At 50.8% G+C, this 17176-nt stretch overlaps 1 protein-coding gene across 5 annotated transcripts in view; it reads right to left on the bottom strand.

Annotated features, from left to right (window-relative positions):
* LOC126529930 (uncharacterized) overlaps positions 1 to 17176 on the bottom strand; it is a 150315-nt gene that overhangs the window by 57313 nt on the left and 75826 nt on the right. The window contains exon 1 of one of the 5 annotated variants that reach the window (XM_050177391.3): positions 937 to 2339. The exons of the other annotated variants lie outside the window; for them this stretch is intronic. The gene's annotated coding sequence lies outside the window, so the exon portion shown is untranslated. Of the gene's footprint in view, positions 1 to 936; positions 2340 to 17176 lie in introns of those variants that run through there. 5 annotated transcript variants of the gene reach the window in all.

Below are 17176 nucleotides of genomic sequence, written 5' to 3'. Positions count from 1 at the left end.
GAAAATACGTGCGAAAACACAACCACACCGCCCCTCTAAAGAAACGGAAGCAGCAATAAAATGAGGCATAAACAACGGTCAAACTGCGATGCCGAAACGAGCGACCTCGCGTAAAGCGTTAAAGCAGTAGCTGTTTCAGCGCAGTTCCTCGTCTTCTGCATTGGCCCCATTTCGTACGATCGCGCCTTCACAGCTACATAAGGAAAAGAAAAAAAAAATGCGCACAATCAGAAGCGACAAATCACGCTTTACGCAACTGCCGAAAGCGCCGACTGTGCGCGGCTACATATTCATTACCGCAAACATCGCGCCTGGCCACGCCCACTACTAAAGCCGGCCAATTTCCACGAGCGGAGGAGCTGCTACCGCGAGCGATTTATAGCGCCGTCAACAAATTCATAAGCCGCCCGAGATGTCTCGCAGCAAAAAAACCGGGCCCGTAACGATGAGGAGAGTCAATAGAGAAAAATAAAACGCCCTCAAAACCGCGCGCCCGCGCCGGGGAGCGATAAAATACGTTTACGTGTCGCCACATTCAAAGCGGCTCCCTTTCCTAACCTTGCGTTTACTTTTCCCGTTCGCCTTGAAAGGGGCGAAACAGCAAACAGAGACGGGAGAAAGCGCAACCCTTATTTCTTCCCCCCCGTTCTTGCTTTTCACGCAGAGCCGGCGCCCTTCTTCAATCTCGGTCCACATTCGGTGGCGCGCCCCCTACTTTCGTATTCCCACGCCTAGTTTCCCATTCAGACGGGTCGGGTCGCTACCGTCGCGCGTCCTGCGAAGACCGATATCCGCGCGGGAGAAAGTTTGCTCGCGCGCGCACGGATTTCCTTCTTTTTTTTTTTTTTTACGCCAGCGCAAAAGTTCCTTTTTTAAAGTTAGTCGCGACGAAACGCGAATTTTTTTTACGAATGGTGAAAGTCACGGAGCGCTTACCTCGCCGTCGCATTCCGACGACAACGGTGCGAAGTCGGTCCGGCGGCGACTGGAAACGGGGCACAACTTTTCTTCCCCCACACGCACGGCGTACTAGTACAACACAAGCGCCGGCTCGAACCGAGCGCGTCGGCGAGGCACAAGAGGCGGCGGCGGCCGAGAGAGCCGGCGTCGAGCGCACACAACACGACACGGTGCACCGGTCGACTCCCGGCTCGGCCAGCAGCGGCGACGGTTTGCTGCTGCCGCGAGCGCCGGGAGGAACGCGCTTGCGAGTGCTTGCCACGTCCTCCTAACTACTGCGTGCTGCAGAACGAGCGACGCAGCTCGCACAACACGCGCAGCAGCACGCACGCCCGCCGACTGGCACGGGAGAGAAAACGAAAAGAAAGATAAAAGCACGCGGCGCGAAAGAGAGACGAAGAAAAAAGAAAAGCTGCTGCCGCCGCAGCACGCCGAGCCAGCGCGCGGCGCGAGCTATAGAAGCGTTAGCGGGCACTCGCCGCTATAGCTGGCTTTCTTTTTTCCGAGCGACAGGGTAAGAGAAAAAATAAAAAAAGCTACGCAGAGAAACGAGTATGGCGACTAAAAACAGAGAGCCCGGCGGTGGAGATAAAAAGAAAGAAAAAAGTGGGAGAGAGAAAATGTGAGGCAAGAAGAGAGACGCGGACGACAGCCAGAGAGAACGCGAGAGCGCGAGCGCGCGCGCGCGAGCTGCCGCAGCAGCAGCAGCAGCAGAAACGTGCGATAAAAAAAAAAAAAGGAGGGAATCCACCGGCGGCGAAGGAACGCCGAGCGCTCACACAGCGCGGCTTCGAACGAAATCCGAAAAGAAGCACGCACGCAATAACAGCGCGCGCGCACACGCACGTACACTGGCGCGTGAAGACCCCCGAAAAGAGAAGGAAAGAAAAAGAGCCGAGAGAAAAAAGAAAGAAAAAAGAACGGGAGGACCCAACGCGAGCTGCTCTCGGCTCCGGAGAGGCGCAAAAAGAAGCGCAGCTAATAAAAACACCGCTGCCAGAGAGGGACGTGCAAAAGAAGACCGTGGGGAACCGATGCGGAGAAATAAAAACAAGAAGGGACCAAGAAAGAGCCACCACCGCGCCACGTATCGGAAAGAAGAAATAAGAAGAGGCAAAGAGGCGCAGGCGACCGTCCATCGGTGAAAAAACAAAACGAAGCGCGATTCGGAGGTGGACAGGACCAGTGGGGGAGAAAAAAGAAATTGGGCGAAAACAAGAACGCCAGAGAGGCGAGGAAAAAAAAAAGTAAGGCGGCTAGCGGAGACCGACGAACGTGCTTGAGGAGCAGCGAGTCTCTTGCTAAAGAGAGGGGACCCGACAGCGAAAAGAAAAAATCCTAGCCGACCGAAGACATGGCGAAGCTGAAGTGAGAGAAAGTAGGCAGAGTACACGGAGGAAGGAAACTAAGGAGAGGCCCTGACGTCACTCTTTGTGAAGCAAAAGTGAAGCCGGAATTTGGCGTTGCTCATGGCGATGCTCCGCCTTTTGGGCCACCCTCCTCTCTTGTTTACATCTTTCGCGAAACCACGCCGCGCTGCGCGTGGTGTCGCGCGCGCTCGCGCAACATCTGGCAGAGCACGGTGCAAGTAACACAGCGCAACAAGACACGGCGACTAACGCAAACCCGCCCACTCAGCGCCTTTGCCACGGCCCGAAACCTACTAGAGCAACACGTGTGAGCGCTCAAAACCATAACAACGCCGCCATTGTGGCCCAAAAGACGTGGCCATACACAAAAAAAAATAAAAAAGCAGCAAAAAAATTAGAACCTACTACGTCATTTCCGCCACACTTTTCTCCTAGCGCGCAGAGGGGGTAGGGCCTCTCCTTAGTTTCCTTCCTCCGTGGCAGAGTAGAACAATTCTAAACCGCCTCCCTCCCCGCTCCAAAGAGTCAGGGACTTGCTGGCACCCGCGGTTTCTTTTACCATTTTTTTTTTTCCGTTTCTCTGTGGAAGCATGGCCGCGCCGCTCGTCGCCATCATCATCATCAGCGGGACGACGACGGCAGGTTCCCTTCCCCCCGTCCTCGCAGTTCCGATCGGCCCGGCGCTGCCCAACCGACGACCGCCCTTGGACGTGGCCGCGAAGGGCGATCATCAACGTCGCCCCAAAGGAAGCGCGCGAGGAACAGCTCCGCATCGCTCGCTTTCCAGCCTCCTCTTTCGGCATTTTATCGTCCGAGCTGCCTTCCTTGACCGGAGCTTTACCTTCTTTCTATTCTTTTTCCTCGCCTCAGCCTTCTGCTAGTCTCCTCGCTTGCGCGCGTCGTTCCACCCACGCTAGCGACATTATAGTTTTTTTTTTCGTGCGCCCTGAAGGTTGCACAGTTCGCTGATACCGAAACGGTGGAAGCGAATGCGGAGACAGTGCCACCGGTGCTACGGAAAACCACGGGACGAACAGCAAGAAACGGCCTCGGACTCGGATTCAGAAGCCGGCGATCGGCAGGAAGTTGAAAGGACCAGGGATAACGTAATAAAAAAAAAAAAAAGAGGAGGGGGGGGTGCAATCGCGCTAGACGGTGCAAGAACGTTTAGCCCGAACGGATCTCCGCGCGGCCGCCGATTCGGCAGCTCATTTTCCGCGCAATCACGTGCACAGGAACCGCTGCGAAGACGCAAACAGCAGTAGTGTGTGTGTGTGTACGTAGGGGCGGGTAGGATGCCGTCCGTGGTTGGGATCAAAGACAGGCGAGAGAGAAAGCGGCGAGTGGGAGAAAAGATGGAAGCGGTCCAGTTCTATTTCGTTTCCTAGCGCCTCGCCGCCGTCGCTTTCTTTGTCTCTTCGCTATTTCTGACTCGCTGCTGCTGCCGGCGCTGAGCACGCGCGCGAGCACGCACGCTTCTCGCAGAGGCAAGAAAAAAAAAGCAAAGTGTGTGTGTGCGCGCGCGCGGTGGCGTGCAGGCGGCGGCGGCTTCGCGTTCCCTTCTGCACGAGCTGGCGTGCAGCAGCAGCAGACGACGCAGCCGCCAGTTGCGCTGCTGCAATTGCCATCACTCCTTGGCGGGCGTGCGTCATCAGCCTCGGGCTCCCGACCAAGAGCGCACGACTGCCGGCCGGGCGCTTGCGTGCTGCTGCTTTACTGCCGCTGCGCCGCCGATGTGGCGAAGCGTGATGCGCTCGCACGCGGCTCGACGACGTCAATACGCTCGGCAAGACGCACGTGCGGAAAACGTGGAACGGCACCAGGCGTGTGGCGCCGCGCTCGAAAGAAACGCGAGAACTGCACAACGACGCCCTTTTCGTTGCCCAGCGAGCACAAATTGGGCTCGCTCGTGTTAAGCACTCCCTATGATGCACCTCGGGTATATTATACAAGGTGTCTCTCGCAGAGGTCACCTCGCTGGCTCTGACTCGGGTGGAAGGCGAATAAAAGCTCGCGACGTCGCGTTAGTTCAAAGACGCCGGTCAACACAGTGCAGAGTTGAGCTTGCTGACGCATGCATGCGCTCGTGGTTGTTGTTAAAACGTTTACTGCTTGCACATCATCGCCTAGTCGTTGGCCCGCCGCAGTGGTTGTGGCGTTGTACTGCCGGGTGCGCGGGTCCTGTCGATGGAATTCCGATGGGTTCGCAATGCAAAAAAGAAAAACTCATGTATCGCGCTTGTGGTATTACTCTGCACGTTGAAGAACAGCCAGGCGTCTATTTCGGAGCTCCTCACTACGGCGTCTTTCACTGTGGGACATAGCGACTTAATCATTAACTCACCAACCCACCGACCAGTTGGCAGGAAGAAGAGCGGAGAGAGCATGGCGTTCGTAAGAACCGCGGGGCGTTGCAACCGAAACAGAGCAACTCCGGTCCCAGCCAACGTATAGAGAGAGCTTCACGCAGCGGCCCACGTCATGAGCGTTACCGATCCATATACGCCCGACACGAAAAGGAGAGTGCGAGCACGTGGCGACATCCCACAGAAGGGCGCGGCAGCCGACAGGGACCAGGCACAGCTGTTCGTCCCAAATCCAGTTGCGCAATTAAAGACACGATTCCGTCGTCGACGCGGCTGCACCCGTGTCCAAGATTTGCGGTCTGCGGCGACACCTACCGGCGGCACTTGCAGCTTCTTCCACTTTCCTTTTTCCATATACTATTGAATATGAAGTACGTCGGTAATTTAACCCTTACGCGGAATTGTACCAGTTAAATAACAACGTTTAGTAAGAAAACTCAATTTCCTCGGTGCTTTTTTTTTCTTCACTGTCGCTCGGCTTCATGCAAGGACTCTGCAATGGTGTTTCCAAGACGTTGCAAGCACTGATACGGTCTCGACCGGGTGAGGTGGGTCTGCACCGCAAGAATCGGGAAACGACTAAACCGGGCATCGTGATGATGAAAAAAAAGGCAGAAAATATTGTATCCCTAATGCAAAAACCAGCGTCTTCCAGTGTGAAACCAGCGCGCTTTTTGGCGCTGGGTCGCACTGGGTACGCTGGCACTCGCTGGGACACCAGTGAGAGAGCTGGGTCACACTGGAAGAGACGCTGGTTCCACTGCCATGACGCTGGGGCGCACTGGTTTGTGTTGTACAGGCGCTGGTTCTCGCTGCAGTTCGCTGGTTCGCACTGGAAACTGCGCTGGTTGTGTTTGTGCCGCGCTGTTTCCAGTACGCAAGGACGAGCGCTGCTGAATATTAAATGCTTTATACAATTTCATCGCTGGATACTAGTCTCTTGTCGTAAATAACGCTATATATCTTGGGGTTATAAAACCCTATTTCGTGTCCCAGCTTGGAATAAAGGTGCGTGAGCTGCCCTGTTTATTTATGCACATTTGAAAGTGAAAATCACTTTCGTTTCTTTTTTTCATTTTCCCTTTTGACTGGGCCGATAGCTAAATTCTTGAACGAAACCACGTAAACGCAGAGGACGCCGCGTTTTTTAGTAGTTCGCACGTAACGTATGACTGGGAGTTGTCGCCGTTGTCGCAGTGTTGTGGAGTGGACATGAAATGCAGAAGTCGTTAAGACGCGCGCGAACGGACCCCGAGTTCGAAGCCTATCGCTGACTGATATTATCGCACCGATAACAAAACTGAGGTGATTCGTGCGCTTCCACTTTCCCTATTGTACTAAAAAAAGTTCTGAGGCTCAAATGCACACATTTTAGCTTTCGCCAGCTATACCCGCGCCGAGATCGGTCCCCACCGAAGCTTAGGCCTAGCGTATCCGCCGAGTCCGTCCTCACGCTATCGGCGCGTCTAGGCTCAGGAGTGAAGAAATCTAACAAGGATAAATCACTCTATATTTCAGCTTTCGCATCGGTGTTCTTAAACAATTGTTTCATGTCTACAGTGCCAGCACAAGAAGCGATGACCGCTGATACGACGCGTCATAAACACAGGTGTATGTGTTATCGCCGAAGGCTCCCAGCACTAGCCTGCGCTTCTCTGACGAAGATATATGACTAGACAGGCGTGTTGACTGAAAGGCATCACTGAAATAAGAAAACGTTGCATATCCTTTGCGTGAAGAACAAGAAACGGCTATCGAAATCGGTAGTAACAGCCGGGTCCCGGGTCGGAGGTTAATTTAGGACTTTTTTTCGAAGTTAAAATAGCAATCGCAAGTGAAAATCGATGTTGTGGCACTTCCAAGCATACTGCTGAATACGGACAGCAACTTTTTCTTTCTGGCACGGGCGTGAGTTTTAGTTGCTGGGCGAAAGCGCATCAACCATGCCTGTACGAGACGTAGCTCTGCGAAACAAACTGCTTCTCGGCTTTGACATGGCAAATTATCCGTATATTTCTGCCTGCTGACGTGGCGTAGCTGTCCGGAGGTCCGGATGGCATTACCGCGGCATTTTACAAAGCGTTCAAGACGGACATGGCAACAGCATTGTATGAAGTATTTTCAGAGGCACTCGAGCGGGGGACTTTACCTCCATCGTTCAATCGTGCGCACCTAGTACTAATCCCAAAAGGCAAATAAAAAAATATACTACGTAAGGTAACGGGATACAGGCCAATTACGTTGACTAATGTTGACTACAAGGCTTTCATGAAAGTTCTTGCAGCAAGGCTGCAAGGAGTTATACGGAAGTTAGTTGGGCCGCATCAGACATGCGGCATCAGAGGTAGGAAAATATTTACAAATATTCATACAGCAAGAAACATTTTAGAATATTGCGATAGCGCTCTCCTCAAGGTAGCGACGCTGCAAATAGATCTAGCTAAGGCTTTTGATATGGTACCACATAGTGTTCTCTTGTTATTATCTAATTATGTAGGGCTTGGTTCCGTCATGTGTAAAGGCATCAAAATGGCATATCAAAGCTTATGTACCAATTTAATTGTTAATGGTGAACTATCACAACGCATACAAGTACTCTCTTCCGTTCGACAGGGTTGTCCGTTAAGTCCTTTACTTTTTGCTTTATTTTTGGAGCCGCTCTGTAGAAAAATAGTTAATAGTACAGAAATCAGGGAGTTTAAGATACAGCCCTGTGAAGTACGTGTTCTAGCTTATGCCGATGACGTTGCCCTATTTGCTGCAGATAGGGAGAGTGTTAGCTCATTATTAAGAATTACTGAAAGGTTTTGCGAGAAAAGCGGCAGTGAAATCAATAAGCAAAAGGTATTGGTCTCTGGCATGGCCATTGGAATGCCACGCCCGGTGTTTTTGAAAATATTCGGTGGCTCACGACACCTAGCAGTTACCTGGGGGTACCTTTGGATGGGTATCGTGAGAACGAGTCACTCTGGCTCGAAAAAACGGATGAAATGCGTGCGATGGCCGAAGCATGGGGTGGCCGTGAATTGTCGATTTTTGCACGTGCCACTATTTGTAACGTTTTTCCCGTTGCGAAAATTATGTATCTTCTGCAGGTACTGTATTGTACACGTAAGCACATTCAAAAATTTCACCGAATCTTTGCCACGTTTATCTGGTGTTCTACGTGGGAGCGAACATCAAGGACAAATTTGTTTCGTCGAGTAAAGAAAGGTGGTCTGTCGATGTGCCACTTGTTTCTTCAGCAAGTTGTATCACGTTTCATATTGATAAGGGACGAAAGAGACCCATTTCTGTGTTTCTTTTTTTCAAACCATGTTAACAGTTTCTATGCCAGATTTTTTTTGTTTCTTCAGCCATTGGCCCTCACTACACAATTTCAGGGTTCTTGCGTGAAGTTGTAACGTCCTGTCGTTTCCTTAGGGCGAGATTTTCCCTTGAGTACCTCTCCAATGTAAAAAGAAAGCGTCTTATGAAGGATATCTCATTGAAAGTGTGTTCCCTGTTCCATTGTATCGGTTAATTTTTCAAGAAGGGCCTGGGCAAGACGTACTTAAAAGGTTAAAAATATGTGTATACCGGCGAACGTTAAAACATTCTTCTTCAAGCTTCACACGGGAACCTTGCCTATTAAAACGTGGCAAGAGGAAAGAGGGATTTATGTGCCATGGGGAAGCAGATGCTTTCTGTGCAACAAAGCTGAAATGATTGAACATATTTTCATTGATTGTAATAATGCCATATTCTTTTGGGATATATTACAGAGAACGTTAAAGATAGACCTACCCCTCAATCCACATGGCATTCGTTTTTTACCCCCTGAACGCGATTTTGAACAGATGGATGTTATCTTTCTACTAGGACTGCACGCAGTATATGGCGTAGTATGTTGGCATATAGACATTGTGATGTTAAAGGCCGAACTGTGTATGAATATTTTGTGGAAATTGTTGTGAAGGTACGTGACGTGTACAAGATGAATGACTGTGATGAAGCTGTGGTGTCAATGCTTGATACTTTGACACACATAAAACGAGTGTGATCTATGGTCACAAACACTTTTGAGGCTTGTAGCCAAGCTGGAAAGAAAAAAAAAAAAAAAAAAAAAAAAAAAAAAGCTGACGTGGCGTAGCGGTAAAGTGCCGTGCTTGGGATGTGTAGGTCGGACGATCGAATCCTGGTCGGCGCAGTTTTATTTCTACTTTTTTTTCTTTTTTTTATTGCACTAAAATGCTCTTTGTTGCTTTCTGTATTCAAAAAAATATATATACTGCGTCCAGGCACCGCATATTTAACGCCCATAATCCGGCGCACTGGGTCCCAGTGGCACTGGGTTTTGCAATAGGGATTCACTTCAGTGGTACATGCTTGTGATTCTGATCCGAGTCTCGAGCGGTTCTTATTAACACGGGGGCCAGGACGGACTTAAATAACCCCTTACGGTCTTGTGGTCGTCGACGTCTTCTTGGGCAGCCCGTGGAAGTATTACTGCTTTCGTCAGGTTCTGTTGTCGACGAGCTCCTGCCCTTCGGATTTTCTTTTCTTCGTCCTTCCCTTTGTGTCTGCTCAGGGAATAAAACGAGTGACGCTGTTTCGGAGAAGAGGGCAATTATGTCGACATGGGGACGCCCGCTTGAACGCTTCTCACACTAGACAGGTCGATGTCCAGGCTTATCGTAACAGCCTTTTCTGGGACGAGGCAAATCATCTTGTCATGGGAACGTATGCCTGAATGTCTCACACTTGACAGGTCGATCATAACAGTACCCACTCGAGCCATGGGTAACATACCAAAGAAGTCGTGGTGGCTAAAAACAGATACCTGGCATTAAATATTTATTTAAATTAGTCTAAATGCTCAGCGGAAAAATCTACACTCGTTGTATCGAGATATCTCGTTATCGAGATATGTGAAATTGAAATTCGGGTTGCGAGCAATCGCTATCCAAGAAACGAAGTCGGTGCACCCTGTCACATTATAGCTCGCCACTGGACTACTCGCGCGCGAAGCGCAGTGTGGGATCGAATTGCCCAATTGGACGACGCTAGATGGCACGAACGTGATGATATACGCGTGGACGACTTCTTCGCCAGACTTAACCACGCACTCTTTCCGTCTACCCTTCCCCAGCGCAGGGTAGCAAACTGGATCTTCCGGCCAACCTCCCTGCCTTTCGCACCTCATTCACCTCTCTCAATGCCACGCTCTATAACGCCAGCCGTGCGTCCCTCCTTCCAATGTTGGATCTTAGCGAATTATCGCGGCGTGCAAGGTGGCCGATGAAGCCAGCTAGCACAGATCGGGACAAGAAAAACAAGATGAGGGGTGTGTATATATATATATATATATATATATATATATATATATATATATATATAAACACGCAATACATATTTGCACTCGATGCATCTCCTCATCGTCTCACGAACACAGCTACATGCAGAAAATGCATTGAACAAGGAACTTCACTAAAACAAAACATACAATGTGTCACTTTCGACGAGGTTTCCGCTTCTGTGGCTTTCGGTGTTGTTAGTGAAACATAAAGCAAAGTTTATTTCGTGCAGACCTCCGTTCCTTGACGCGACGTTCGTTTATATAGCTCGGGAAATTGGAGACTGCAAGCGGCTTCGTATAGGATAGAATGAGTGTCTTCTCCTTCTGTTGTATGAATGAATGAATGAATGAATGAATGAATGAATGAATGAATGAATGAATGAATGAACTTTATTCCCCTTTTAAGAGAGGGGAGGGGCCGGGGGGGAGAGAGGGAGGTCCAAGTACTCCAGTCCCAGCAGGCGTCTGTCACCACATCATGTGGCTAGAAGTCCGTCTACCAGTCGTGGTAGGCCTCCGCTACCTCCTCAGCCCACCTCAGGACTCGGTCCTGTAGGGTGGTATAGGAGCTGCGCAGGGCAGTCTCCCACAGCTCCTCGCTACTAATTGATGATTTGAGTGTGCGGGGGGGGGGAGTTTTGATGGGGCATTGCCACATGATATGGGAGAGATCTGCAATCGGGACAGGGCAAAAGCGACACTTGGGTGTCGGGTATGTGGCGGGAAAGAATAAGTGCAAAGTGCGCGGGGTAAGAAAAGTGCGAGTTTGTAGTTGTCTCCACAGTATTTCTCTCTGGCGCGTTCTAGGCACAGAGAGAGGTGGATACATAAGGCGTTGGTGTCTGTAATGTGTGCAAATTTCATGGAATGTGACAAGTGTGTCTTTATTGGTGTGTTGTTTGGAGTCATGGGGTTCTAGAGTTAGGCCCATATTTGCGGCCACTCGGTCCGTGAATCCTCGAGCAGCGGCATGAGCCACTTCGTTGCCATGGAGTCCTTGATGTGCTGGAGTCCATACGAGAGCGATGTCGTTTTCTGGTGGATGAGCTACAAGTAGAGAGCGCGCGAGGTTGTTTATGTAGCCGTTACTGAAGTTCCGGATAGCAGTCTTAGAGTCACAAATGATGACGTCGCAATCGGATAGCCCCGATGCGAGTGCAATGGCGGCCTCTTCCGCGTCGCCCGCCGAGGTGGTCTTGACTGATGCTGAACAAACAGTGTTGCCCTGGTTGTCTACGACCGCTAGAGCATAACGATGTTTAGTGGTGTAGGCTGCAGCGTCCACATAGTAGACTCCTTCAGCCTGTCCATAGCTGCGTTGTAGTGCCTTGGCTCGAAGTTTGCGGCGTTTAACGTAAAATTCGGGGTGCATGTTTCTGGGTAGGGGCTGGATGTGGTATTGGCCGTGTATGTTCGGAGGAAGTCGATGTCGCTTGCTCTCGTTGAATGGTGGAGCATGATGAAGTTGTCTCAGGATCTCACGCCCAGCTTCAGTGGTGGCGAGTCTGTGGTATTGCGATGATAGATGGGCTTCGGTTAATTATTGAAGGGTATTTAGTGTGGCCCTGGCCATTACCCTTTGTGTAGATGCTCTAATTGGAACACCAAGAGCAACTTTGTGTATCTTGCGGATCAAGCAATTCACAGTATCCTCTTCCTGCCTAGAGAGTGAGAGATACGGTAGTGCGAAGGTAATTTTGCTTAAGACAAAAGCCTTGATTAGCTGAATTAGCTCCTTCTCTCGAAGCCCTCCGTGTTTGTTGGAAATCCTCCCTATCAGGCGGAGCGTATTATCGACCGTTGTTTGTAGTGCTCGCAAGGTATGCTGATTTGTTCGGTTGCATTGGACGTGTAATCCTAGTACCCTTATCCTGTCTACTTGGGGTATAGGGTGCCCTTCAATCGTGAGTTGAATATTTGGGGGTGAAGTCCTGAAGCGTCTCGTGGGGCACAGAAGGAGAAGCTGTGATTTGGTGGGGGAGCACCTGAGATTCAACTCGTGACCCACTTGTTCGACCTGATCAATTGCGGCTTGGAGGGTGTCTTGGATGTGCCCGTCAGAACCTCCGGTCATCCACAGCGTAATATCGTCCGCGTACAGTGTGAATCGGAGGTCGGGAATCTTCTTGAGAGTGAAAGCTAAAGGTCGCATAGCCAAATTGAAGAGGAGGGGGGAAAGTACTGCCCCTTGGGGCGTGCCAGTGCTTCCTAAACTTATTTGGCCAGATTGTTCGCTGCCTAATTGTAGCGTCGCAGTGCGCTTCGTGAGGAAGCTGCGTATATAGCGATGGATTCGCTCCCCGCAGTTTATACTGCTAAGTTCGCGTAGTATGGCCAAGTGGGACACGTTGTTGAAGGCGCCCTTGAGGTCGAGGCCGACCAACGGTTGTGTGTCACGTGCGCCGCTCGGTTCGATAATGTCTTCTTTGAGCCTTAGCATGACATCCTGACAAGAAAAAAATTTGCGAAAGCCTGTCATTTCCGAAGGGAACAAGTGATTATGTTCGATATATTTGGAGAGGCGTAGGTGGATTACGTGCTCCAAGATCTTCCCTGTGCATGAAGTGAGAGAAATTGGACAGAAGTTATCAATGTGAATTCGCTTATTAGGCTTTGGAATGAAGATCACTTTGGCTGCTTTCCATTGTTGGGGTATCTCCCCCTCTTCGAAACAGTGATTGTAATACTCGGTGAGTTTGCGTATGGATTGCTCATCGAGGTTGCGAAGCGTTTTATTGGTCACAGAGTCTGGGCCTGGTGCCGTGGTGGTTCGCACTTGGTTGAGGGCATGTCGAACCTCCGTTTCTGTGATGGGACTGCAAAGCTCCTGATTGGGTTCCCCAGCATAGTCGGGCATGGGTATTGGCGTAGGAGGGGGCATATGTTTGGAGGCCAGGTTGCTGAACATGGTCGGCAGGTCGGCTGCATGTTCCTGCAGCAATTTATTCATCTGGTGGTTATTGTGCGTCCTAGATGTGGTGGGGTCGAGCAGGTACCGGAGCAGTTGCCAGGTCTTTTTAGTGCTGAGATTACCATGCGCTCCTTCGCAAACCTGAGTCCATTGCTGTGCCTCCAATTTTATAGCGTATTGTTGGATCTGAGAGTAATTTGGCAATTCTGATTCGGAGTTTGTGATTGTAACGTGCTGTTAGCCATTTCCTAAGTAAGGCTTGCTTCGCTTCCCACATGTGTAGTAGCTTGGAATCAATTGTGGCCAAGGGTGTGTCTTGCGGGAGAGTGGTGGTATGGGCCTCTACGTCTGCCTGCAAGGCGTTCGCCCATTGCTCAATGTCGGTAATGGTTTCTTCGTCAGTGTTGCAGCGAGATTTTCTGAATTCCGTCCAATTGGTGAGCCTGAGTGGTTTTGAGGCTAGCGGTCCGTGCTTAAAATCTACACGGAGTTCGAGGATGTAAGCTTCCTAAGTTGTTTTGGAGGTTTTGCCAGGTCGCCTGAGTGATGCAGTGAGTTAGGGTGAGGTCAGGGGATGTATCCCTACTGACGCTATTTCCTAGCCGGGTAGGAAGAGTAAAGTCATTGTAGATGGTGAAACCTTGATTTTGTATGTGCTGCCATAGAGCTCTTCTCTTAGGAGTGGATGCGGAGTGGCCCCACATTTGATGGGGGGCATTGAAGTCGCCCATTACGACTTGCGGCTGTTTATTGGCGTTAGCTTTGGCCTGAGCAAGCATGTGCTCAAAGCGGTGTTGTCGAGCATTGGGCGGGCTATAAACATTCAACACGCATAGGGTGGGTTGTTTGTGGCTTTGAGGTAGAATTTTGATGAAATCGTGGGGGATTTCAGTACGGCTGAATGTGTCCCATTTAACAGAAAGATGTCGTCTTGCAAGTATGGCAGTGTTGGGCTTGTCTATATGAGGATATTGAAATGTGTTGTACCCAGGAAGCGTGACTTTACCGTGTGTTTCCTGCAAGGCTATAATGTCAGGGTGCTCGTTAAGACTCTGTAGAAATAGTGTTAGACATGCGCACTTGTTGCGGAAACCCCTGCAGTTCCACTGCCAGATAACTAGACTACGGGCTGACTTGATCATTATTGTCGTTTTGAAGGATGGGAACTTGTGACGTCGCGGAGCGTCTTCCCCAGCTGTCGATTAGCTCTTGGAACCGGCAAAACTGTGCAGATGCCTCACAAATAAATGCGTCAAGCTTGCTCTGTAGCCGATTTTCAAGGGCAACAAGTTTGTTTTCGAGGATGTCCATGCGGCCAGTGAGTACAAATGTGGCGTTTTCAACGGTGTTCTCGGTGTCTGTTATTTCGGCATTCTTCCTTTTTGTGGGTGGGGGCTGCGTGTGTGATGAAGGCGGCATTGGAGTTGCGGCTTCCGTCGTAGCAGTGGATGCAAGAGTGTCCATTTGTTCTGGCGGAGGACGTACGAGTGTGGGCGCAAGCGTTTGTGGCAGTGGTTTGGAAGTAGCAGCATGCAGGAGTGTCAGTGATTTTGATGGGGGGGTGGAGCGTTGCTTTGAGCTGCTTGATTTTGTTTTTAAGCATTTCGTTCTGATTTAGCAAGTATTTGATGAGAGAGCTATCAGCATCTTGTGAGGAGCTGCTACTGTGAAAGACTACTCCTGCCCAGCTCACCTTTGTATGGTTGATGGGCGGTCTCTCCTCGTTGCGTGGAGTCAGCGGAGGCCAAGCTTGCTTCGATGATGGGAGCTGCGCCGCTGTTGCAGTGTTCTTGCGGCCAGAGCTGCTCTGCGGCTTCTCTTGTCCAATGCGTTGATTGGGGGCCTGTACAGTGTTCCTGGCCGGAAGTGTCAATTTAGACTCTGGAGGTGCCGAGGGCGGTGTCCGTGGTTGGTAACGAAGTTTGCACTCTGAGGAACCAGTCTCGTGTATTCCGTTGCAGATGATGCAAGTGGAGTACAGCTGTGGTCCTGAGGAGGATCTGGCGTGCCGCATTTTGGGCAGAGACATATGGTCACATTGGGGCAGACGTCTTGGCGATGGCCAAGCTGCCGGCACTTAGTACACGCCTCCACTTTTTGTCGATGTGGTCGGCAGCGGCGGTCTGTGCGGAGGTAGTCAATGTAGAAGGGGACCTTTGTGCCTTCGAAAGTGACCAGGACGGAGTCTGTGGAGCCCATTCTTCGAGCAGCTAGGATGTGGATTGCTGGATTGGACTCTCGAAGGTTAGCCAACACGTTCCCTTCTACCAGGGAGGCCGGTAGCTTCATGATACCCCTACATGAATTTTTGGGGTCTGCCACGTGCGTGGAGACATCGTAGCTCTTGCCCATGATGGTGAGGGTGGCGATCTTCAAATAGCGATCAGCCCTGTCCATGCAGGGAGTGCTTATGATGATTGTGCTGTTAATCTCGTTGGCCCGGAGTCGATCTAGCGATGCTGCAGCCGTGGAGAGACCAGTGGACTTGATGACGATGTCGCGGAGAGAGACTGGGTGTATGTTGGCGCAGTTGACGCCACCGTGTACACGAAGAATTATTTTGTATTCTGCGGCTGGAAGTGAAGGAGGACGAGGAAGAATGTGGCTTACTTGCGGTGGAGTTTTGAGGGTGCTGGACGAGGTGGGCGAAGGCTTCTTGGTGTTGGAGTAAATAAATTTCTCGCGCCAATCGAGGATCTCTTCCGGAGTCATGTCGACGCTGTCGACGACGCCGTCCTGGCTGCTGCAGCTGCTACCGCCGACGCACGCTGCCGGCGTTGCGCGGCAGGGGCGCGGTGGTTCGGATGTTTAGAATAATCGGCGATGAACTGAAGATGACGGGTCCCATTTCCGCTGAAGAGGTGTCGTTCGACAGCGGGTCACTTACAGCACCAGTGGTCCAAAAATCACAAGAGTCGAGGCAAAAATTTGGACACAGCACACGAAAAAAGACTGAGCCGATGCATGATGCAACCACAGCGTTCAACCGCGGCCTCTACTCTCCCTCTTCTGTTGTAAAGATTGCCGTGCGGCATAGATGTTTATTTAAAAGCTCCGAATAAAATAAATAATAAATAAAATAATAAAAGCTCCGAGGCACACGCTTTTTTATGTAGAAAAATGTAGCGGTAGCTTGGCGAAGGTATGGTCCACGAGCCAGAGCATATAACTGTCTGATCCGTTCGTCGCTTGGCAGCTCTTAAAATCTTTTCTCGAGTAACGCTCGCTGCTGGGCGGAGCCAGAAACAGGAGGTGAACGTGACCGCTGCAGAAGGTGGAGCACTACACTTACTGGACACACTTCGGGTGTTGAACGCAGGCTCACGTGACAAAAGGTGTAAGGGCTACTCCAGCCTGTGTAACCCCCTTCCCCCTGCAAAACATTACGGGGAAGAGGTTACACGAAGGGATTCATGGCGCGTGTGTCCCGACGGAGAAGTGATTTTGGGGCAAAAAGGACAGCGCAGTCGGGGGGGGGGGGGGGGGGAGAGGGGGTCCGAAGGGAGCGTATCAGGTGCTATTTCTGGTGCAAAATCATAGCGCGCGTTTCTATCGGCCGTGCTTCTTCAATGTTCTTGCAGATAGAACAGCGCTATGCTCAAGATCAACTGACCACGACAATTTGTCGTTTTTCGGCGCTGAAATGAGCGCAGGGGGTGCAAAGAGAGCATTGAACTACGCCCACGCAGAGGAAGTGATTCTAGCTCAAAAAACGACCCCATGTCGATGCTGTTGTTTTTGACCGACTTGGCGAATTTTCTACCGCTGAACGTATTTTCGAGGTTTTCTGTTAAGAAGCGGAAAGTAGGAAACCCCAATAATTTGACTGAAGACATCAATGTAGAGAAAAAAAAAAAAAAGGTCGAGCGCACTTGCGTGGTTGAATGGGAAAGCGTTGCGACGTCTTCCCGATGACAACTCATTTTGCGACACGTAATGGAATTGTTTTCATGTTGCCTTGCATCATTTATCGCATCACGTGTCTCGGCCTCGTCCGCTTACTTGCGTGGACGTCCAAAGGAGCCGGGCACAGGTGCTGACTGAGAAGTCGAAGGTTCGTCCATCGAGGCGCACGGCATAACTCGCCGAAATCACCGCACCGACTGACAGTAGGGCCACTGCCGTCAGCGCCGACGCAGAGGGAGGGGCAGTCTGGGACGACGAACGGCAACGGTGCCAGCTGCGGGGCACTGTTGTCTGGTTTGTCAAGAAATACACTTCATCTGTGCCG

This window comes from Dermacentor andersoni, chromosome 5 (assembly GCF_023375885.2).
Source record: "Dermacentor andersoni chromosome 5, qqDerAnde1_hic_scaffold, whole genome shotgun sequence".
In the NCBI taxonomy this organism is placed as follows: domain Eukaryota; kingdom Metazoa; phylum Arthropoda; class Arachnida; order Ixodida; family Ixodidae; genus Dermacentor; species Dermacentor andersoni.
The sequence above is the reverse complement of the archived record's forward strand: the minus strand, read 5'-3'. Positions and strand labels throughout refer to the sequence as shown.